General features: G+C 41.4%; 1 protein-coding gene, 1 non-coding gene and 1 pseudogene across 6 annotated transcripts in view; 2 read left to right on the top strand and 1 right to left on the bottom strand.

Annotated features, from left to right (window-relative positions):
* Positions 1 to 24,918, bottom strand: part of ASCC1 (activating signal cointegrator 1 complex subunit 1) — a 118,860-nt gene that overhangs the window by 68,416 nt on the left and 25,526 nt on the right. The gene's annotated exons all lie outside the window — the stretch shown is intronic.
* Positions 13,649 to 13,782, top strand: LOC115900584. The gene has a single exon (XR_004060256.1). It is a non-coding gene; the product is annotated as a small nucleolar RNA SNORA36 family (small nucleolar RNA).
* LOC115900413 lies at positions 23,742 to 24,352 on the top strand (annotated as a pseudogene).

Genomic DNA, 24,918 nt, shown 5'->3' with positions numbered 1-24,918 from the left:
TAGGGACACGGGCATGTTCATACATTGCTAGCGGAAATGCAAAATGGTACAATCCCTGTGGAGGGAAATTTGGCAATATCTAACAAAACAAAAGACACCAGGCCGGGCGCGGTGGCTCACGCCTGTAATCCCAGCACTTTGGGAGGCCGAGGCGGGTGGATCACGAGGTCAGGAGATCGAGACCCTCCTGGCTAACACGGTGAAACCCCGTCTCTACTAAAAATACAAAAAACTAGCCGGGCGCGGTGGCGGGCGCCTGTAGTCCCAGCTACTCGGAGGCTGAGGCGGGAGAATGGCGGAAACCCGGGAGGCGGAGCTTGCAGTGAGCCGAGATGGCGCCACTGCACTCCAGCCTGGGCGACACAGCGAGACTCCACTCTCAAAAAAAAAAAAAAAAAAAAAAAAAAAAAAAAAAAAAAGACACCATAAATAAGTATTTACCATCTGACCCAATGCTCTGGACTGAATTGTGTCCTCCCCAAATTCATATGCTGAAGCCTTTCTACCCAATGTAAACGTATTTGGAGACAGGGCCTTTTGGGGATAAAGTTAAACGAGGCCATAAGGGTGAGGCCCTAATCCAATAGGACTGGTGTCTTTATACAGAAGAAGAAATACCAGGAGTGAAAAAGCACAGAGAAAAGGCCGGCAAAGAGAAACAGTCGCGTGAGGACATAGCAAGCAGGCAGCCATCTGCAAGCCAGGAAGAGGCTATAGCAGAAAGCAACCCTGCCAGCACCTTGATCTTAGTCTTTCAGCTTCCGGGGCTAAGAGAAAATACATTTCTATTGTTGAAGCCACCCAGTCTGTGGTATTCTACGACAGCAGCCGGAGCAGATGAATACACCCAACAATCCTACTTCTAGGAATTTATCCTGAAGATACATCAACAATGTAAAATATGTATGCATGAGGTTAGACATTACAGCATTACTGCAAAACACTTAAATGCTCAACCACAGAATGGTTGAAAACTATGTATAAACACATATATAATATGATCTGGAGTGATTTTTCAGGACCTATTATTAAATGAGAAATGTACAGTGCAGGACTGGGCGGGGTGGCTCACACCTGTAATCACAGCACTTTGGGAGGCCAAGGTGGGCAGATCACTTGAGACCAGCCCAGGCAACATGGTGAAACCTCGTCTACACAAGAAATACAAAAATGAGCCAGGTGTGGTGGCACACGCATGCTGATAGTTCCAGCTACTTGGGAGGCTGAGGTGGGAGGATCACTTGAGTCCCAGAGGTCGAGCTGCAGTGCGCTGTGATATTGCCATTGCATTCCAGCCTGAGCGATAGAGCAAGACCCTGTCTCAAAAAAAAAAGACAAGTGCAGAAGAGCTTCTGTACTTGCTACCATTTGTTTAAGAAAGAAGGTAAAATACGAAAACATACATTAATATATATATGCTTATTTTTACAAAAACAAACACAGGACAAATAAACCAGAAAACAGTGATACTGGTCACCCCCAAGGGATGAAGAAGAAAGGGGCAGAAAGAATAAAAGAATGTGTGACACTTCTGGGTATGTAAGCCTCTTACATAGTTTTGACTTTTGGAAGCACGATAATGGTCTACATATTCAAACAAAAAATAAAATAAACAAGTATGGAAAGGGGAAAGAAACCTAATTTGAAAGTAAACTAAAAATAAACCCAACTGTATTTTACATGAATATCAAATCCACACTAGAGGGGGTTTAAAAAGAATCAACAAACACAAGGCTGGGTGCGGTGGCTCACGCCTGTAAGCCCAGCACTTTGGGAGGCCAAGGCGGGTGGATCGCCCAAGGTCGGGAGTTCGAGACCAGCCTGGCCAACATGGCAAAACCCCATCTCCACTAAAAATACAAAAATCAGCTGGGTATGGTGGAACTCGCTTGCCTATAATCCCAGCTACTTCGGAGACTGAGGCAGAAGAATCACTTGAACCTGGGAGGAGGAGGTTGCAGTGAGCCGAGATCATGCCATTGCATTCCAGCCTGGGCAACAGAGTGAGACTCTGCCTCAAAACAAACAAACAAACAAAAAAATAATATTTGACTTCATATCACAGTTTCGGGTAGGGTTAGGGGAAAGACTGCAAACAAATCCTCAATTCTATTTTATTTGGTTTATTCCTGTAGAGGTACAGGCAAAGCAAATCCAAACTATTTTAGAGGTATTACGGGACTGAGCAAATGAGTAAAGGTGTTGATGATGCTGGAAGCCAGGGTTCTTGCTGTGGAAGGAGGGACATACTAATATGAAATAGGGAAGAGCAAGAAAGAACCCTGTAGGGATGGACTGAAATTGGAGCTATCTGTGTGAACTCTTGATTTCTAAACTACGTACATAAATGAATAGGTGCCCATGTATATGCATGTATACGTATGTTGTGTGTGTTTGCATATATTTCCTAGATCTGTCACACTGAAAGGGCATAAAAGCAGACATCCTGAGCATATGTGGCATCCATGTCTAGCCCTACCACCACCTCCCACTAAAAAGGAGCAGGGCTCCTTGGAGAAATGTCTGATTCCAGGGCTGGAACATCAAAGTAAAAGACAAGCCTGGAACAGCTTTTTATGCCAGAAAGTATGGAAACACTAAAAAGAAAAGGTAGAAGGGAGTAGGTATGTCACCAACATAGGAGCCAGCTTGAAGGAAGCCCCACTGGTTAAATCAGGGACAGTTTGAGCACCAAAATAATAAAGTGTAACAAACTACTGAAAAAATAGAAATGTATGATTCTGTATCAATGATTGATAAACTGATAGATGAGAAGGGAGAGTTGTTTCTTACAGTAGAATACCAAATGCCAACTGATCAACAGAGAAAACACTAGAGTTGGAAAATTATAATTTTGTAATTGTAATAGCAAAATTCATGGCGGGGCGTGGTGGCTCATGCCTGTAATCCCAGCACTTTGGGAGGCCAAGGCGGGCAGATCACCTGAGATCAAGAATTCGAGACCAGCCTGGCCAACATGGTGAAACCCCGTCTCTACTAAAAACACAAAAATTAGCAGGGCATGGTGTCATGTGCCTGTAATTCCAGCTACTCAGGAAGCTGAGGCAGGAGAATCGCTTGAACCTGGGAGGCGAAGGTTGCAGTGAGATGAGATCGTGCCATTGCACTACAGTCTGGGTAACAAACAAGAGCGAAACTCCATCTCAAAAAAAAAAAAAATTTCAGGCAAGAATCATTAAAGGATGTTAAATCTAAGGAGAAATTTTGTTGAGGAGTAGAATATTTGCATAGTCTTAAATTGTCCTCTTACAGATTGCTTATTGGTTGAAAGGTAAAAATACAGTAACTATAAAGAAATTAACACTGACTGGATGGTGTCAAAATTAACATCACCAAGGAGGGACACTGTACTGAGAAGGACACATCATCACTTATGCGATGCTCCATCCAGGAATACCTAATTCTACTCACAAGGAAATGCCAGACAGATCAAAAGTGAGAAGCATTCTATTTAAAAAGTCAATGTCAAGAAAGACAAAGAGCCGGTGAGGCACCACCCACCTGGAATCCTGGCTACTCAGGAGGCTGGGGTGGGAGGATCACTTGAGCCCAGGAGTTAAAGGTGCAGTGGTGCTCACAACACCGCACTGCACCCTGGGTGACAGCAGAGTGAGACTCCAACTCTCTAACTCAAAAAAAAAAAAAAAAGAAGAAGAAGAAGAAAGGCAGACAAAGAAAGCCTGTGGAAATGTTCCAGATTGAAGGAAGCTACAAACGTGACAATTAAACAACACCTAATCCTAGACTGAATCCCCAACTAGAGGGGGAAAAAATGCTACAAAGGATATTATTGGATTAAGCGACAAAATTTGAACGTGGATGGTAAATTAGATAAAACTATCAAAGTTAAATGTATTGAGGTTGAGAACTATAACACTATTATGCTTAAAAAAAGTTTTGCCAGACACAGTGGTGCATGCCTATAGTCTCAGCTGCTCAGGAGGCTGAGGTGGAAGGGATAGTTTGAGACCAGGAATTCAAAACTAGCCTGGACAACATAGCAAGACCCCACCCCACTCCCCCCAATATTTTTAATTAAAAGATTTTGAAATATTTAGGATTAAAGGGCTATGACATGTGCAACTCACTCTAAAGCAGTTCAGAAAGAAAAAAATGGAATACTAAAACAAATAGTGAAATATTAACAATAGGTGAATCTTAGTAAAGAATACTATTCTTTTCTTCAACTTTTCTGTGAGTTTAAAACAACTTCCTGCATAAATTCTCTATTGGTGCTATAACAAATTACCACAAACTTTGTGGCTTACAACAATACGAACTTATCCTACCATCTTCTGGAGGTCAGAAGTCTAACATGAGTCAGCAGGGCTGCATTCCTTGAGGAGGCTCCAAGGCAAATCATTTCCTTGACTTTTCTAGCTTCTAGAGGCTACCTGAATGTCTTGGCTCAGAGTCACATCACTCCAATCTCCACTTTAATTGTCACGTCTCCTTCTCTGACTCTGACCTTTCTGACTTCCTCTTTTTTTTTTTTTTCTTAGACAGAGTCTTGCTCTGTTGCCCAGGTTGGAGTACAATGGCAAGATCCTGGCTCACTGCAACCTCCGCCTCCTGGGTTCAAGCTATTCTCCTGTCTCAGCCTCCCGAGTAGCTGGGATTACAGGCGCCCGCCACCACGTCCAGCTAATTTTGTAGTGATGGGGTTTCACCATGTTGGCCAGGCTGATCTCGAACTCCTGACCTCAGGTGATCTGCCCACCTTGGCCTCCCAAAGTGCTGGGATTACATGTGTGAGCCACCACGCTCAGTCCCGACTCCCTCTTATAAAGACCCATCTCAACATCCTTAACTTTATCACATCTTAAAGTCTCTTTTGCCATAAAAGGTAATAGTCACCGGTTATGGGATTAGGATATGAATATCTTTGGAGTGCCATTGTTCTGCCTGTCACATGCCCCCTTCCCAAAATGTTTTTTAAGGCATCTTTGGGGAAATACACTTGGGTGATAAAACTAAAGAAAACTAAGGATGTGATTACTGTAAAAGTTGGGACAGTGGTTACCCTTCAGGAGAAGAAGACAGAGGCAAGACAAGGAAGTCTAGGGTGCTGATAAGATTGTATCTCCAGCCTGTATGGTGGTTATAAAAGCATCCATTTGTTCTGTACCGTCTTCTGATGTGTGTTACATTGAACAATTTTGAAGTTTTTTTAGAAAAACTCTAAGCACAAGGCTGGTGCAGTGGCTCACCCCTGTAACCCCAGCACTTTAGGAGGCCGAGGCGGGCGGATCACGAGGTCAGGAGTTCGAGACCAGCCTGGGCAACATGGTGAAATCCTGTCTCTACTACACATACAAAAAATTAGCCAGGCCTAGTGGTGCATGCCTGTAATCCCAGCTATTCTGAAGGCTGAGGCAGGAAAATCGTGTGAACCCAGAGGGCAGAGGTTACAGTGAGCCAAGATTGCGCCACTGCACTGCTATCTGGGCAACAAAGCAAAACTCAGTATCAAAAAAAAAAAAAAGAAAGAAAAAGAAAAACTCTAAGCACAAATAAAAGAGGAAACCGTTTTTAAGCTTTTATAGATGTTGGGCTTTTTTTTTTTTCTTTTACTTTTGTAGAAATGGGGTTGTGCTATGTTGACAAGGCTGGTCTTGAACTCCTGGCCTCAAGTGATCCACTGGCCTCAGCCTCCCAAAGTGCTGGGATTACAGGCATGGGCCACCACACCTAGCCCAATGTTGAGACTTTTTAAAGGTAAAATTACCCTAGTTCCTCTAAAAATATGTATTTTTATATTATATATAATATTTTTATATTTTATATATATATAATATATAGTCACTAAATATAATACATAATACAGTGACTAGAGAGAGAAAAACGAGGGAAAAAAATGCCCTGTCACTGGCACGCCAAATCAAGACTTAACTAGTAGAGCCAGACTCAATTCTAAAAGCCTGAAAGTACACATAAGTACCTTTCTAGACCCGGAAATGACTAGGAAACATAGGAGGAAAACGGCCTAATGGTTGAAAATTCCCAGCTTACTATCTCAGTCACTTTCACATTCCATTGCTCTTTCTTCCTTTTTCTTTCTCTTTATTCTTCAACCTTATCTTGCATAAATTTGCCCTAATACCCAGCTAGAAAAATGAAGTTCTACAACTTTGCTTTCCTTGCCTTACCCTTTGGGAGCCTAGCACTCTAGTCAACTTGACTTTACTTGCCAAGAAAAACCAAGTACCGGGAAACAAAACACACAGAAGGCAACGGAGCAGGAAAAGGTACAGACAGGACACCTAAGGGTCACACAATCGAAAGTCCTTTTTCAAATTTTGAATCATAAGGGTTCAAATAATCCTTTACTCTACTGTAGACTATATAGTTTACAAGTAACTCCACTGGACAGTCTTTTAATGAATGGAGAAACTCTCTAAACTGCCCTACCTCACAATGCCATCTACCAAGAGAAACTTTTCTCTTACTGAATTATCTAAATTTAATTTGGAACCAAACAATCTTCAAGGCAATAGCATAAATCTCTAGAGCCACTGTTTTTCTTTACTCGGAATATATCATATTCCTGCTGCAAGCCCATTCGCTGAGATGAATGAAGACCAACCAACATCAAATTCTTTACTGCAGGGGTTTAATTACACTGGGCCCTGCTCCAAGTTCGCCATTACTTGGAGCTGGAACTATCTTACTCCATTAGGTTGGCCACCCAGGCTGGCGCCTCAAAGTTCTAATGGTATTGACCTTCCACCCAGAAGAGAAGTAAAGGGTGAAGGGTGAAGTAACAGGAATTTCCTGGGGCAGTTTTGTGTATGAAAATAAACATGTTTCTTTATGGCTAAGTCACACCACCACTGAGCCTCAGTTTCTTTCTTGTTAAATAAAGCCTCATGCATGTATGCAAAAGCTTCCTCTAAAGAAAACTTATGTACATGCCTAAGTCACAGTTCACCGAGTTCAAGGTCATGTCCTGACTCATCAGTCCTGGGTGCATGGACCTTAGCCCTCTCATTCAAACTGCAGCTCAAGATTTACCACTAACAGTCACCACATCATCACAGGCCCTTCACTGGTATCACTTTTAATCCAGCACCCTGGGCTCGACTGGGGCAGAAGTGCTCATAATACTATCAGTAGGAACAACTAACAAGACATAATAAAATCTACAGATATCAAGCTTGGGGAAAAGACCAGTATGGAGCAGTATGGATTAGTCCATCATGAAGCATTCTCTGCTTCCTTAAAGCTCAACCATCCTTTCCATGAGATGGGATATAACACAGGTGCAATTGCCAGAGCTGTCAGCAAGTAGAAGGGAGGCCTCTCTCCAGACATAGACCTGTAAGCTCACGCTCCACTACATGATAATGAAGAATCTGATCCAAATGTGTAGCACCTAGAATGTAAATAATTTATAGCCCTCTGCCTTGATGGTACATGCCAATTGCCAGAGACAAAAAATAATTCTCAAATCATATTCACATATATCTTTTAGGAACTCCAGGTATAACAAAGGTTTGTGCCTTTAACCCGGAGTAGAGAGTCTAGGGTTCTAATTCCAACTTTGTCACAAAGCAGCTGTAATTAGGCAAATCATGTCACTTTTCTAGCCTCGGCTTCCTCCTCTGTAAAATAAGGGAGGTGGCCTGGTTTACCTGTAAGTCAAAGGACTTATAAACTTTTTACATGTTCCCACAAAACCTAAATAATTATCTGCTAACAAAATAGATTATGTGTGAGGGATCTACCAATGCACTTTCTGATATTCTATGCAAAGAAAAAGAGTAAACATGCATGCTTTCCCTATACTCGTATTTTCTTCTTTTTTTATGGCCAAATCCTGTAGAATTGCTTCCAGGCAGGTGATATGAAGTTCATTCATATAAAGAAGTCATTCAAATATGGCAAAGTGATGAAAAGAGCATTTGGCTATGCAACCAGACAGGCCTATGTTCAAATTCTGCCAACTATCAGCAGCATGACCCTAGGTGAATTACTCAGTTGCTACAAAGCTTAATTTCATCATCTATAAAACAGACAATACTTCTCAGGTTTGCTCTGCAGATTAAATGAAACACATGTGAAGTCTCTGGCACACAGCAGTATGGAATAAATACAAGCTTCCCCCTCTTCCTTTTTACATGACTGTGTAGCACTAGACAAATGCCATCTTTGCTCTCCCTTTTAAAGCAGCACTGGAAGCTAAATCAGGCTCTGCTGAGTCATTTCCATTATTCTTTAAGAATGTTCAGAAAAGCTGACTTTGATTTGCAAGTCATTATGTGCTATTAATGAAATACTGTGTTAAGCTGTATAAGCTTTAGAAAAAAGGGTTTTGTTTCTCCTGGCTTATAAACTCTATTTATTCATACATAATTACAAGAAAGTGGAGAGGTTCTTAAAACGTGGACAAATATTCAAGCATGGGCTTTTATATTGACAAGAGAAAAGAACTTCTCATGCATTGTCTAAAGATCTTTACCCACTAAAGAGGAGTGAAGAGCATCTCCCCTCACTAATGGACGCACCACCCCACTTACCTTAGATGAGTACAAAGAATCCTTCAGCCTGCGCTTCTAAAAACTTCACTATTCCTCCATAGTACTTGAAAGCACTAGTTAGCAAGGCATTTACTCAACTTACATTTATTCCCAAAGACAGACCCTGGTCCCACATTTCTGATGGGTTAACAGCGCAAGAGAGATCTGCTGCTGCTTCTTAATGCCACTGCTTCCCTCCCCTCCATTTTGTAACCCATGGGATTATTACAAGTCTTACTTGGTACCGCAATAATTAGAACAATTATAACAACAAAAATACTTATTCGGCACTATGTGCCATGCTCTGCTCCAAACACCTTAAACTTATTAACTCATTTACTCTTCATATCAACACTGTAACATAAATACCATTATTATCCCAACTTTAGAGCAGAACTCTGTAATATCTTTGGAATATATCCCCTCCTGAATATGACACAAACCCTATTCTTTCAACAGACAGTATTGATAGCCTCCCAACTGGTACCTGCCTTGGTGCCCAACTCCTTACCTCTCAAGGCATCCTTCACACTGCCTTCAATTTTTTTCCTACGGTGCTAAGTTCATCACAGTCCTTGCTTAAATTCTCAACTAGTTTGTTTCTTTCTTTCTTTTGGAGACAGGGTCTCGCTCTGTCACCCAGGCTAGAGTGCAGTGGCATGATCATGGCTACTGTAACCTCTATCTCTGGACTCAAGCAATCCTTCTCCCACATCAGCCTCCCAAGTAGCTGGGACCACAGGTACACACAACCATGCCTGGCTAATTTTTTTATTGTTGGTAGACATGGAGTTTCATTATGTTGCCCAGGCTGGTTTCATACTCTTGGATTCGAGGGATCCTCCCACCTCAGCCTCCCAAAGTGCTAAGATTACAGGTGTGAGCTACTATGCCCAGTCTTAACTATTTTCTTACTATCTATAGGATATTACATTCAAAATCCTTAACCCACACAAGAGCTTTCACAACTTGGGAGCCATGTCATTTCCACTCTTAACTCCTACCTCTTTCTAACTCTACCTCTTTCTAAGTACCAGCCTTAACAAATTCCTCACTCTCCCCTGAATACCTCACAAGTGACATTTCCTCTGCGCAATGCTCCCTGCCCCATTTGCCTGCCTGGCACAAACTCCTGTCCCTTCAAGACTGTTCAATTGTCAGCTCCCTTATCAAGCCTTCTCCAACCACTACAGAATTTCTCCTCTGGATACCCACTGCATTTATCTAGTAGCACTTATCTCACAACACTGCAACTATTTCTGGAAGAAGTCTATTTCCCACACCCTAGAGTATGGGATCCTTAAGAGCAGAGTACATTGTTGGCACATAATATGTCCTATACGTTATGTATACCTGGTATAAAGTAGACATTTAATAAATAGTGCATGAATCAATAAGACACAAAAATCTGTTCAAAACTAGTATCTCCACCAAAATGGGACAATATATGAATCTTTTAAATATTTCCTTTTCTTACTTTCCTACTCAACATCAGAAATAAGGGGGTTTTACAATTTTCCTTACAACCAAAGACAACTATTCCATCTTCATTCTAAATCAGTTCAAAAGATAACTACAAATCTTGCAACTCCCCTTACACATGAAAAATCCTAAATTATACACTAAAGTTTTTATATAAACATTTTCTTCTTCAGTCACTAATACCAACCGGAAAAAAAATCCTGCCTGAGGGAGTTAGGGGGAGGCAGACCCATTACCCATTCTGCCCAATGTAAGCCTTCACGCTACAATATGAGCAGAATTATGTAGTTTCTGCAGCTATAACCGATTCAGGTTCTCTAGGCAGCCTGAGAAATCCCCTGTTGCTTCAGATGGATCTATAAGCCTTCAAATGTTCCACTGCACATGGTTTTGAATTACTGTTTTTCATTACTGATGTGCTTTCTACTGGACCCTGCTGTGAGATAAAGTGGAATTATAGCAGCATTACTAGCTAAAGAATGATTGAGAGATATACAGGGTTGTAATATACTTCCTGAATTTGTAGGCAATGAGACATCTTTGAATCTTAATGCAAGAAATGAGTGAAAAAATAAGGTGCAGCTTATCTGCAGATCACACAGATGAAGAATAGCTTGTCAATGTCTGTGAGCAGCTCAATCCTACGTTAAATACTCAGGCTTAGGGAAATGAAGCACAGGGATGATAGTGATAATGTCTGCAGTCAAACAATATTTCTTATATAACAGATGAACACAAACAAAGGTGATTTCAGGGAATGCTATCCTAAAAGGTAAATTCAGTTTCCTTGAAGAGGAAAGGGTGAGGTCAAGGACAAGTCTGCTACCAAACAAAGAGGAAAAAGAGGCCGACTGTTTTAAAGGAAGAAAGAATTACGTTCAAGGAAGGATGATCAGAAGGATAGAATGAGACCTGAGCGTAGAAAAGTTGCCTGTTGCCCCAAAAATGTGACCTTCACAACAATGTTTAACAATGGAAATTAATAGCTGTGATGGAATTCTCAGACTGACCCCTAATGACCTTTTGCCCTGGTATAATCCAGGTTGTAGGTGGACCCTGTGGCTGTGATAATGTATCAATCCTATGAATTATACTGTGTTATATGGTACAGCAGACTTTAAAGAGAGAGATTATCCCAATGAGCCTAATCTATACACATGAGCTGTTTAAAAAGCAGAGTCTTTGGCTGGTGGCAGAAGTCAGATCTGACATGAGAAGGATTTGATGAAGCCAGAGCAGCCATGTATCAAGGAAATGGCACTTTCAGATGTATAGACACAAGGATCTGAATTCTGCCAACAACCTGAATGAACACGGAAGTTGATTCTTCCCAAGAGCCTCCAGATGAGATACCAGTCTGGTCAACATTTTGATTTTGGCCTTGTGAGACCCTAAGCAGAGAACCCAGTCCAGTCCACTGGGTCTTCTGCCCTGCAGAACTATGAAACTAAAGGAGAACTGTGAGATGATACATGGGTGTGGTTTTAGGCTGCTAAGATTGTAGTAGTTTTTTACACAGCAATAGAAAACTCATAAGGTAGGGTAAACTATAACCTGACATTTCAACAGAACCTTTCATATCAGAGATCCCAAAAGCACTTGATGTATTTGACATGAGTTATAAAGAAAATTAAATTCACCTTCTCAAAAAAAGAAATATTAATAATATCAATTTTTTTTTAGAAGATGAAGAGTCTCACCTTCTTAAGTACTGAACCAGGACTGAAGGCAGACATCCTAATGAACACATCCTTAGATAATATCTGATCCATATGACACTTTTTTTGAACAGTTCAGGAAGAGCATATGATTTGAATAATAACCCAAGCAAAAGTGGAAAGCTCTGCTTTTTTTTTTTTTTTTTTCCTGAGACAGGATCTTGCTTTGTTGTCCAGAATGGCTAATTTTTGTATGTTTTGTAGAGACAAGTTTTCACCATGCTTCCCAGGCTGATCTCAAACTCTTGGGCTCAACTGATTCACCTCCCTTGGCCTCCCAAAGGGCTGGGATTACAGCTGTGAGCCACTGCGCCCGGCCTACTGCTCTTTTTTAAAACCCTCAAATACTGTCCACATTATTACTGAATTCCAGTCAAGGCTGTTCTCACTTGAAAATGCGTGCTGAAAGATTGATATAGTTGGTTAGCAGTTGGTCAGCTGATTAGCAAGCAACCATCAAAACATCTTCAATTGTTTCACAGGATATTTTTTTCCCATTCAAATAACTTTTCCTCAGTGACCCCCAAAACTGTCAACTATTTGTTCTATTGGATTATATAAACTAGAACAGATGCTAGATCCTACACAACTTCGTATCACTGCTCTACTTAACACTGTGGCATCCACTAGCTGTGGCACCTTAGGCAAGTTACTGTCTCTAAGCTTCCATTCCTTCATCAGTGAAATGAGATATAAATATCTACCTCATAGGGAGGGAATGAAGATTAAACAAAATGAACATAGGAGGCATTTAGAACACTGTCTAGCAAAATACAAAGCTCAATAAATATTTGCTATTTTATATATCACTCAATTATCAATTCAGTGAATAAAAACAGTAGGACACTCAGGCTAATTTACAATATGTATTAGCTAGCAACTGCTAATACAATTACTAGCAGAAAAAAAAAAATGCATGAATAGCAGCTTTATTCATAATATCCCATAAGTGGAAACAATCCAAATGTTCCAGTGATGAAACAACTATTTAAAAAAAAAAAAAAAAAAACATAAAAATACTAATGACAGAAAAGAAAAATATTTTTTAAAAAACCGGCTGGGTGCGGTGGCTCACGCCTGTAATCCCAGCACTTTAGGAGGCCAAGGCGGGTGGATCACTTGAGGTCAGGAGTTTGAGACCAGCCTGGTCAACATGGTGAGACCCCATCTTTACTAAAAATACAAAAATTAGCCAGGCATGTTGGCACATGCCTATAATTCCAGCTACCCAGGAGGCTGAGGCATAAGAATTGCTTGAACCCGGGGGGCAGAGGTTGCAGTAACCCAAGGTTGTGCCACTGCACTCCAGCCTGGGCAACAGAGTGAGACACTGTCTTAAAAAAAAAAAAAAAAAAGAACCAAATGGAACTTCAAGAGATAAAAAATAAAAGAGCTACCCAGGCACGGTGGATCACACCTGTAATCTCAGCACTTTGGTAAGGCTAGGCAGGTAGATCACTTGAGGCCAGAAATTCAAGACCAGTCTTACAAACATGGTGAAACCCTGTCTCTACTAAAAATACAAAAATTAGCCACGTGTGGTGGCGTGTGCCTGTAATACCAGCTACTTGGGAGGCTGAGGCAGGAGAATCACTTGAACCCAGGAAGCAGAGGTTGCAGTAAGCCGAGATCGCACCACTGCATGCCAGCCTGAGCAACAGAACGAGACCCTGTTTCAAAAAATATATATAAATCAAAAATCAAAAATGATAATTCCATCAAATGGGATTAACAAAAAATTAGACACTTCAAAAAACAAATCAGTGAATGTGAAGACACAACTATAGAAACTATACAACCTGAAGCAGCATGGGTGATGGCATCAGTCATACCCAAACCCCAGCATTACATAATATATCCATGTAACAAACCTACACATGTACCTTCCGAATCTAAAATAGAAGCTGATTCCAAAGTATTGAGTTCAGTTCAAGGCAGCTTCCCTGTTCTGTTAACTAAACTTTGGGACATTGAAATGGGCTACAGGAGATGATTGTTTAGAAAGCATTATTCTGGGTGGCAGGCACCTATAGTCCCAGCTACTCGGGAGGCTGAGGCAGGAGAATGGCATAAACCCAGGAGGTGGAGCTTGCAGTGAGCTGAGATCCAGCCACTGCACTCCAGCCTGGGCAACAGAGTGAGACTCCGTCTCAAAAAATAATAATAAATAAAAATTTTTTTAAAAAAGAAAGCATTATTCTGTTCATTTGCCTCTCTCTCTCTTTTTTTTTTTTTGGAGACAGAGTCTCACTCTGTCATCAGGCTAGAGTACAGTGGCATGATCTTGGCTCACAACAACCTCCACCACCTCCCTGGTTCAAGCAATTCTCCTGCCTCAGCTTCCCAAATAGCTGGGAATACAGGTGCACACCACCATGCCCAGCTAATTTTTGTATTTTTAGTAGAGACGGGGTTTCACCACGTTGGCCAGGATGGTCTCGATCTCTTGACGTTGTGATCCACCCGCCTCAGCCTCCCAAAGTGCTGGGATTACAGGTGTGAGCTACCGCGTCTGGCCTATTTGCCTCTCATCTTACAAAAAATGCCTGCTTGGGTCTAATACTTCAACAGTTAAAGATGCCTAGAAGAGATGGGACTGATAAGGCTGAAGACTTACTGAGCTTGGACTAACAGACAAGTCACATCCAGTTTTAGGAAGTCAGGTCTGATGAGCTAAGATAAAAAGAAACTGAATTATTTTCACACATGGTTGCTTTTCAGAAATAAAATAAAAACAAAATAGAAGCTGAAATTTAAAAAAAAGAAGATAAACAGATTTTAATATTATAAAATTGAAAAAACAAAAATTTTGAACAGTAAAGGAATATTTAATTTTTTTTCTTTTTTTTTCATGAACCATACATGAGACTTAAGGAATATTTAACTATTTTTGGAAAACTGAAGCAGAGGGAAAAAAACGTCTGGACAGAATTTCAGTAACTTGTGCACCAATATCAAGTGAATTTTTTTTTTTTTTTTTTTGAGACGGTCTCACTCTGTTGCCCAGGTTGGAGGGCCGTGGCACCATCTCAGCTCATTGCAACTTCCACCTCCCAGGTTCAAGCAATTCTCGTGCCTCAGCCTCCCGAGTAGCTGGGATTATAAATGTGTGCCACCATGCCCAGCTAATTTTTGTATTTTTAGTAGAGATGGGGTTTCACCATGTTGGCCAGGCTGGTCTCAAACTCCTGACCTCAAGAGATCCACTCACCTCAGCCTCCCAAAGTGCTGGGATTACAGGTGTGAGCCACCGCGCCCGGCCTCAAGTATTCTGATACACATGTAATCGGTGTTCCAGAAGGAGACGAGAAAAAAGGAAAGAAAAGACATCCGAGGAAATAATGACTGAAAATTATACAAAACTGGAGTGAAACAGCAAGAACGGAGACTAGGAAGCTGTAGGCCCTCATTCCCCCATGGACATATCAAATAACAACATACAGACCAAAGTAGCTTTAGAAGAACCCTAAGAACCAGTTAAGAAGCTGCAGGAGGCCGGGCGCGGTGGCTCAAGCCTGTAATCCCAGCACTTTGGGAGGCCGAGACGGGCGGATCACGAGGTCAGGAGATCGAGACCATCCTGGCTAATACGGTGAAACCCTGTCTCTACTTAAAAATACAAAAAACTAGCCGGGCGACGAGGCGGGCGCCTGTAGTCCCAGCTACTCGGGAGGCTGAGGCAGGAGAATGGCGTAAACCCGGGAGGCGGAGCTTGCAGTGAGCTGAGATCCGGCCACTGCACTCCAGCCTGGGTGGCAGAGCAAGACTCCGTCTCAAAAAAAAAAAAAAAAAAGAAGCTGCAGGAACCAAACATACACCTAACCATGAAAAGGTCACACTTCAAAGTGGTAGAAAACTTTGTGACATTTTCATTCATCCTTGTCCCACTTAATCTGTCCCACCTTGTCCCACCAATGGGAAGAAGCTACCCAATTTCCAGCTCTTCCCTCAGGATGGAGCAAAAATAGAACTAGTTTCAATGTTCTGGCCTGTGTGGGGCTGCCTGAGGAACTGATTGCTGTCTCACCTCACTCAGAGGGCTAATGGGAATGGTGGCATAGTCTGGATACCAGGCTGGAGGCCATTGAAAGCAGTGGCAGGCGCCACGGCAGGATGAGACAGTGCATATCATGAGTACCTGGGGCAAAAGGATTGCTGGCAGAGAAATACAATAGACCACCTAAGGGTCCAAGAAGAATTAGAGGACTCAGTGAAATTAGGACATTTAAAAGCAGCTACATATACAGGGGAACTTTATTTTTTTTTTAATACTTATTCATATTTTATTTTGTTTTTTTTTCTGGTCTTTTTTTATTATTATACTTTAAGTTCTGGGGTGCAGAACATGCAGGTTTGTTACATAGGTATATCCGTATCATGGTGGATTGCTGCACCCATCATCTATATTACGTATTTCTCCTGATGCTATCCCTCCCCTAGCCCCCTAACCCCCGACAGGCCCCGGTGTGTGATGTTCTACAGGGGAACTTAAAAAAAAAAAAAAAAAAAGCACATGCTATGAACTAGGTATGGTGGCCCACACCTGTAGTCCCAGCTACTCAGGAGGCTGAGTCGGGAGGATCACTTGAGCCCAGGAGTTCAAGGCTACAGTGAGCCATGAATGCACCACTGCACTCCAGCCTAGATGACAGAGTGAGACCCTGTCTTTAAAAATTTTGTTTAACAATGACAACAAAAAAGGCACATGCACAGGCCCAAGGAAGACATATCCCCAGAAAAGGTTTGAGAAGACCCTGGGACAATCTGAGATAATTTTTTAAATGACCAGAATAATCAAGCACAATAGTAACTTATATAAATCCTTGAAAAAAGAAAAATTCATAAAACCATACCAATAATAAATAGATAAATTATGAAGTAAGGGGAGAAGGTAGGTCTCCTGCTTACAGTAGGGTGTAGAAAGCTAACTGCTAAATGCGGAGAGAATGCTTTAGAGTTGGAAAATGATCATTTTGCAACCATCATGGTAAAAGATTGGATCAGGCAAGAATCATCAATGGATACAGAACCCAGGGAGAGATGTTAATGAGGAACAGGATATTTGAACGGTCTTTTGAAGTATCTCCCTGCAGCTTGCTTATTAGTTGCAAGACAAAAATAAAATTACATGCCCCTAGATGTGACAGCCTGAGGACATAACATTACCTATACAGTACTCTGACTGAGAAAGTGTAACTTAAAGCTAAACAAGAGGAAATATAAGAAAAACACAAAATAAAGAATGCTCTTGGGGCTGGTGGCTCACACCTATAATCCCAGCACCTTGGGAGGCCAAGGTGGGTGAATCACTTGAGCTCAGGAGTTCGAGACCAGCCTGGACAATATAGTGAAATCCCATCTCTATCAACAATACAAAAGATTAGTTGGGAATGGTGGCACATGCCTGTAGTCCCAGCTACTCAAGAGGCTAAGGTGGGAGGATCGGCTGAGGCAGGAGGATCGCCAGAGCCTGGAAGGTAGAAGTTGCAGTGAGCCAAGATAGCACCACTGAACTCCAGCCTGGATGACAACATGAGACCCTGTCTAAAAAAAAAAGAAAAGAAAAGAACGCTCTCCTGGCCGGGCACGGTGGCTCACACCTGTAATCCCAGCACTTCGTGAGGCCGAGGTGGGCAGATCACAAGGTCAAAAGATGGAGACCACCCTGGCCAACATGGTAAAACCCCATCTCTACTAAAAATACAAAAATTAGCTGGACGTGGTGACATGTGCCTGTAGTCCCAGCTACTTGGGAGGCTGAGGCAGGAGAATCACTTGAATCTGGGAGGCAGTGGTTGCAGTAAGCTGAGATCTCTCGCCATTGCACTCCAGCCTGGCGAAAGAACAAGACTCCATCTCAAAAAAAAAAAAAAAAAAAAGAATGCTCTCTTTACCTGTCATCCCAGAACTTTGGGAGGCTGAAACAGTTGGATTGCTTGGGCCCAGAAGTTTGAGACCAGCCTGGGCAACACAGCAAAACCCCATCTCTACAAAAATTACAAAAACTAGCTGGGCATGGTGGTACACACTTATAGTATCAGCTACTTGGGAGGCTGAGGCAGGAGGATTAATTGAGTCCAGGAGGTGGAGGTTGCAGTAAGCCAAGATTGCACCACTGCACTCCAGCCTGGGTATCTGAGTGAGACCATGTTTCAAAAAAAAAAAAAAAAAAAAAAAATGTTTTTTAATAAAAAATAAAGAAACGATAAATGCCAGAAGACAGTGGAATTATATGTTCACAGTCCTAGAAGAATAAACTACTTAGAATTCTATAACCAGTAAAAATCTTTCAAAAAAGGTGAATTAAAAATTTTTTCAAATGAATAAAAGCTGACAGAAATTATTTCCAGCAGATCTGAACTACAAGAAATCTTAGGCTAGGCATGGTGGCTCACACCTATAATCCCAGCACTTTGGGAGGCCGAGGAGGGCGGATCACCTGAGGTCAGGAGTTGGAGACCAGCCTGGCCAAGATGGTGAAACCCCATTTCCACTAAAAATACAAAAATGAGCCAGGTGTGGTGGCATGCACCTATAGTACCAGCTACCCGGGAGGCTGAGACAGGGGAATCACCTGAACCCGGGAGGCAGAGGTTGCAGTGAGCCAAGCCTGCACCACTGCACTCCAGCCTGGGTAACAGAGTGAGACTCAGTCTCAAAAAATAAATAAATAAATAAAATCCTCAATCCAAAAAAAAAAAGGGGGGGGGTGGGTACAAAGAAGAGACAAGCAGAAACAAACAACAAAAGAACAAAGAAGACCAAAAAAATAAAGAAGAGACAAAGAGAAACAAAGAATAAGATGGTAGATTTAATCCACCCCTAGCTAAAATTACATTAAATGTAAATGTTCTATCTACTCCAGTTAAAAGGTAGAGATGTCAGACTGCAATTTAAAAATAAGAAACAATACCTAACTATATGCTGTCTAAAAAGAAACCTGTTTTGAAGATAAAGATACAAATATGTTAAAAGTAAAAGGAAATAAATAGATATATAGTACAAACACTAATCAAAACAAAGTTAGAGGCCGGGTGCAGTGGCTCACACCTGTAATCCCAGCACTTTGGGAGGCCAAGGAGGGCAGATCACGAGGTCAGGAGATCGAGACCATCCTGGCTAACACGGTGAAAACCCATCTCTACTAAAAATACAAAAAAAAATTAGCCGGGCATGGTGGCGGGTGCCTGTAGTCCCAGCTACTCGGGAGGCTGAGGCAGAAGAATGGTGTGAACCCGGGAGGCAGAGCTTGTCGTGAGCCGAGATCACGCCATTGCACTCAGCCTGGGCGACAGAGTGAGACTCCATCTCAAAAAAAAAAAGAAAGAAAAGAAAGTTGGAATGGCTATATTAACATCAAAAAAGTAGACCAGAACAAGGAATATTATCAGGAATAGAAGACATTTCTTAATTATAAAAGGATCTTATTAAGAAGGTGTGGAAAAAACTGATAGAACTGAAAACAGAAATAGATGAATCCACAGTTATAGGTGGAGATTTCAACACTCCTGTCTCAATAATTAAAAGAACAAGTAGATAGAAAATCAGTATTGACAGAGAGCTTGCAGTGAGCTAAGATCACTGCACTTCAGCCTGGGTGACAGAGCAAGACTCTGTCTCAAAAAAAAAAAAAAAAAAAAAAAAAATTATAACACACTAGTAAGAAACAAAAAAAAATTTAAATAAACAATATCATGCACTTTTTTTAAAAAGGTTAAAATGGTAAACTTTATGTTATGTATATTTCACCATAAAGAGAAAAAGCTAAAATACCATTAACAACAACAAAAATGGACGAAATATTTGAACAGGTACTTCACAAAGGCAGATATACAAATAGTCAATGAGCACATGAAAAGATGCTTCACAGCATCAGCCATGAGGGAAATGTATATAAAAACCACAATGAGCTACCATGATGAGATGCCCACCAGACAGGGTTAAATTAAAGTAAGATAGACACCACTAAGTGTTGGTAAGAATGTGGAGCAACCTAAACTCTCATACATTATTTGTAGCAGTATAAAAGAGGCACAACCACCTTGGGAAAAGATCTGACAGTTTCCTATAAAACTAAACATACACCTGCACATGATCCAACAATTACACTACTAAGTATTTACCCAAGAGGTATAAAAACATATACTGAACACAAAGATTTCCGCACAAATTTATAATGGCCAAAGACTAGAAACCATCCAAACATCTATCAGGGTTGAACAGATAAAGAAATCTCCAGCTACAAACCACCCAAACATCTATCAGGGTTGAATGGATAAAGTGGTACATTCATGCAAAGAAATACCACTCAACAATAAAAAGCAGCAAACTCCTATAACACACAACATGAATGACTCCCAGAAATATTAATTTTGAACCAAAAAAAAAGTCACACAAAAGACTATATATCATACAATTCCATTCATATAAAGTCCTAGAAAAGGGAAACCTAATAGCAACACAAAATAGATTAGTGGTTGCCTGGAATCAGTGGTAGGAGGCGAGAGGGGAGGGAGAGGGCATCAACTGCAGAGGAAAGAAATATTTGAGGGTGATACAAATATTCAATATCTTGTTTGTGATGGTTGTTACACTGGTGTATACCTTTATCAAAACTCATCAAGTCATATTCTTAAAACGAGTGCATTATAATGTTGTATATAAAGTATAACTCATTAAAACTGACTTTTAAAACAGAATGGAAAAAACTATGAAAAAATTTGGTTTGCATTCCCTTAACCCGCATCATCCTACCTCTTAAAATTTATCCCAAAGAAACCAGGAGTCAAAGACAAAAAGATGCATGTACAGATGTTCACTGCAGTGTTATTTAATAAAAATAATTTCCTCTAATGTTCCATCAATAGAGGATTGATTAAATAAACTAAGGTACATTCACAGAATACTTCACAGCAATTAAAAATGGGAGTTAGCTTCTAATGTATGGACCTGAAATATAAGTATTAATTAAAAAAGTAATATAATATAAAAGAATATAATTTTTTTTTTTTTTTTTTTTTTTTTGTAGAGACATGGTCTTACATTGCCCAGGCTGAACTCCTGGGCTCAAGCTATCCTCCTGCCTCAGGCTCCTGAGTAGCTGGGGTGCCCACCACTGCACCTGGAGAATAAACGTATATTACAAATATACATGTATATTCAAAAAATTTATGAACCAAGAGATTTTGTACCAAGAGATGCTATCTTTTTCTTATGCTACTAAGCAAGGGAATGTTGAGATCATCCCTATTTTAAAGATGAGGAAACTCTCAGAGATGTCAAATGAGTTTTAGAGGAGCCAAAAGAACTGAAAACCCCACAGTCTCTCAGAAAACAACTGCTATCTCAGTGAACAGGTATTTGCTCTTCAAATCTTGTAGAAGAGAACTCACGTAAATTGAGTCACAAATGCAGAGTACTACTGGAAAGTGCCTACAGGCTTTCATAGCCATCTTCGTGTCATTCTAACATCAGAATGAAACTTACTAAAAATCTCTTCCATATAATCTAGATAATGGTCCTTTACTGATTTCCTCTTTAATAATGTGCTTATTTCCAGCTGTTATCAGGGCCTGATTTGAAGACAGAAAAGAGATTATGCTAATACGCAGTCTCCCTGAAAGCAGGAAGGAAGTCCTTTGGACCGATTAAGGCCAGCATGATGTTCACAGCAAACAAGCTCATTCTGGCCAAATTAAAGCAGTAATTCCAATGTTTGTTCCCTGTCAGCCATGTCAGCAGCCAAAAAAGAAATGCAAGAAAGCAGATGCGCATGCAGGTGCCCAGAAAAAAAAAAGACTAACTTATTACACATCTGCTTGTCTCATACCTGGTATTTGTATCATTCCAAAGAATATATCAATGACTGAGCTTCAACTAGTTCGCATTTACCAGGTAAAATAATTTCAAAACTTACCAGCCCTCACTCCCCAAAACAGTACTGGACTACACTGAAACCTCAGCGTTCCTGATCTCCTACCCCACCCTCCATTCCCACTGAGAATGAAGCCATCTTGTTACGAAATGTTAAGGGGAAAAATGATTTTCTGATGGCTCACTGATATTAACATCCACATATATGTATTTTCCTTATAGACATGGCCTTATTTAAGTACATAAATGCAAAGTTAGTCACTTTAAAACTGGTTTTACAAATACAAAAGTCAACCAGGTGTGAATGATTAAACTCATTGAAACTGACTTTTTACAGTTACGGGTGGTGAGCATCTGTAGTCCCAGCTACTGGAGAGGCTGAGGCAGGAGGATTGCTTGAACCCAGGAGGCAGAGCTTGCAGTGAGCCGAGATTACACCACTGCACTTCAGCCTGGGTGACAGAGCGAGAGTCTGTCTCAAAAAAAAAGAAAAAAATTGGTTTTACAATTCTACACTAAGCTCAAGCCATCTCTTGTATTTGCCCAATCTGAATCTATTCACCTTCATAGGCCTCTTCACAAATAAGCAATTTTACTAATTCTCATCCCCTACCCCACAAAGTACTTGGTTTCTAACACTTCTTTTTTCTTTTTTTTTTTTTGAGACAGTCTCACTCTGTCACTTAGGCTGGAGTGCAGTGGCATGATCTCCGCTCACTGCAGCCTCTACCTTCTGGGTTCAAGCGATTCTCCTGCCTCAGCCTCCCAAGTAGCTGGGATTGCAGGTGCGCACCACCATGCCCAGCTAATTTTTGTATTTTTAGTAGAGACGGGGTTTCACCATGTTGGCCAGGCTGGTCTTGAACTCCTGACCTCAAGTGATCCGCCCTCCTCGGCCTCCCAAAGTGCTGGGATTACAGGCATTAGGCACCATGCCCGACCTGGTTTTTAATACTTCTAACACTGCATGTCCATCTCTCACTGTATTCTAACACCTAAGACTACCATTAGCAATATGGACCTGATCGAAAAGAGGAAAGGAAAAGGGGAAAGGGAAAGGGAACTAAGGAAGAAAAGAAAGAAGAAAGAATATTGTAAAAGTTTTCACCCAAAACATTTTCACTTTGCCACAACTTTCAAAGCTACCCTTTATCTACTCTTTATACTCCAAATAATACTAACAACTTTAACTGACAGTAAAGTATAGCAGGAGTAGCAGCAACCATTTATTAAATGCTTATTATGCATCAAGTACCATGCTGAGTTCTTTACGTCATCTCATACATTTATTTTGAGACAGGGTCTCACTCTGTCACCCAGGCTGGTGTGCAGTGGCACAATCGTGGTTCACTACAGGCTTGACCTCCTGGGCTCAAGCATCCTCCCACCTTAGCCTCCTGAGTAGTTAAAACTACAGATATGTGCCACCACTCCGAGCTAATTTTTTATTTGCTATAGAGACAGAGGCTGCCTAAATGGCCCAGGACAGTCTTGAACTCCTGGGCTCAAGCAATCCTCCAGCCTCGGCCTCCCAAAGTGCTGAGTTTAGAAGGCCAAAGCTACCTCGTCCAGCCAGTCATCTCATTTAATCCTTCCTACAATCCTCCCAAGTAGGCTATAAAGATTTGGAGAAGTTAATTTGTCCAAGTCCACACAGACTGAAGAACTCAAAATCAGAACTAAGTCCATCTGTCTCAAGAACCAAAGATATTGGTCGGGCGAGGTGGCTCATGCCTGTAATCCTAGCACTTTGGGAGGCCGAGGCAGGTGAATCACCTGAGGTCAGCAGTTTGAGACCAGCCTGACTAATACTGAGAAACTCCGTCTCTACTAAAAATAAATACAAAATTAGCCGGGCATGGTGGTGCATGCCTGTAATCCCAGCTAGTCAGGAGGCTGAGGCAGGAGAATTGCTTGAACCCAGGAGGCAGAAGTTGCAGTAAGCCGAGATCGCACCACTGCATTCCAGCCTGGGCAACAAGAGCAAAACTCCATCTGAAAAAAAAAAAAAGAACCAAAGATATTAACCATTGTTCTATTTTATTCCAAATGCTTTTATTTCTGTCTTCACTACAAGATTAAGAAAGCACAGCCTTTCCATCTGGCAGCAACCATCAGGTAAGCCAAAATGAGTGCATACAAGTATATCCAGGAGCTATGGAGAAAGAAGCAATCTGATGTCATGTGCTTTCTTCTGAGGGTCTGCTGCTGGCAGTACCGCCAGCTCTCTGTCCTCCACAGGGCTCCCCACCCGACCTGATAAAAGTACGCCAATTGGGCTACAAGACCAAGCAAGGTTACATTATATATAGGATTCGTGTTTGCTGTGGTGGCCGAAAACACCCAGTTTCTACGGGTGCAACTTACAGCAAGCCTGTACATCATGGTGTTAACCAGCTAAAGTGTGCCTGAAGCCTTCAGTCTCTTGCAGAGGAATGAGCTGGATGCCACTGTGGGGCTCTGAGAGTCCTGAATTCTTACTGGATTGGTTAAGATTCCACATACAAATTTTTTTAGGTTATCCTCATTGATCCATTCCATAAAGCTATCAGAAGAAATCCTGACACCCAGTGGATCACCAAACCAGTCCACAAGCACAAGGAGATGCGTGGGCTGACATCTGCAGGCTGAAAGAGTCGTGGCCTTGGAAAGAGCCATAAGTTCCACCATACTATTGGTGGTTCTTGCTGGGCAGCTTGGAGAAGGCGCAATACTCTCCAGCTCCACTGTTACCACTAATGTAAGTAAAGTTTGTAAAATTCATACCTAAGAAACAATTTAGGATAGTCATGTCTGCTTATACAAGTGTTATCTGTCTGTTAAAGCTAGTCTGCAGATTGTTTCATGAATGCTTTGTCAAATTAAGAAGGTTAAAGTGCAGTCTGGGCGTGGTGGCTCTCGCCTGTAATCCCGGCACTTTGGGAGGCCAAGCGGGCGGATCATGAGGTCAAGAGGTCCAGACCATCCTGGCCAACATGATGAAACCCTGTCTCTATTAAAAATATAAAAATTAGCTGGGCGTGGTGGCAGGCACCTGTAGTCCCAGCTACTCAGGAGGCTGAGGTAGGAGAATCGCTTGAACCCAGGAGGCAGAGGTTACAGTGAGCCGAGATCACACCATTGCACTCCAGCCTGGGCGACAGAGCAAGACACCATCTCAGGGGGGGAAAAAAAAGTTAAAGTGCAATAATGTTTGAAGACAATAAGTGACGGTGCATCTTGTTTCTAATAAGAAACTTTTTTGTCTTTGCTTTATCTTATTAGGAAGTTCTATGTCAGTGTATAAAACATACTGTGTGGTATAA

The sequence above is a fragment of the Rhinopithecus roxellana genome, chromosome 11, assembly GCF_007565055.1.
Source record: "Rhinopithecus roxellana isolate Shanxi Qingling chromosome 11, ASM756505v1, whole genome shotgun sequence".
Lineage (NCBI taxonomy): Eukaryota > Metazoa > Chordata > Mammalia > Primates > Cercopithecidae > Rhinopithecus > Rhinopithecus roxellana.
Note: the sequence above shows the minus strand (reverse complement) of the source record. Positions and strands in the feature narration are given on the sequence as shown.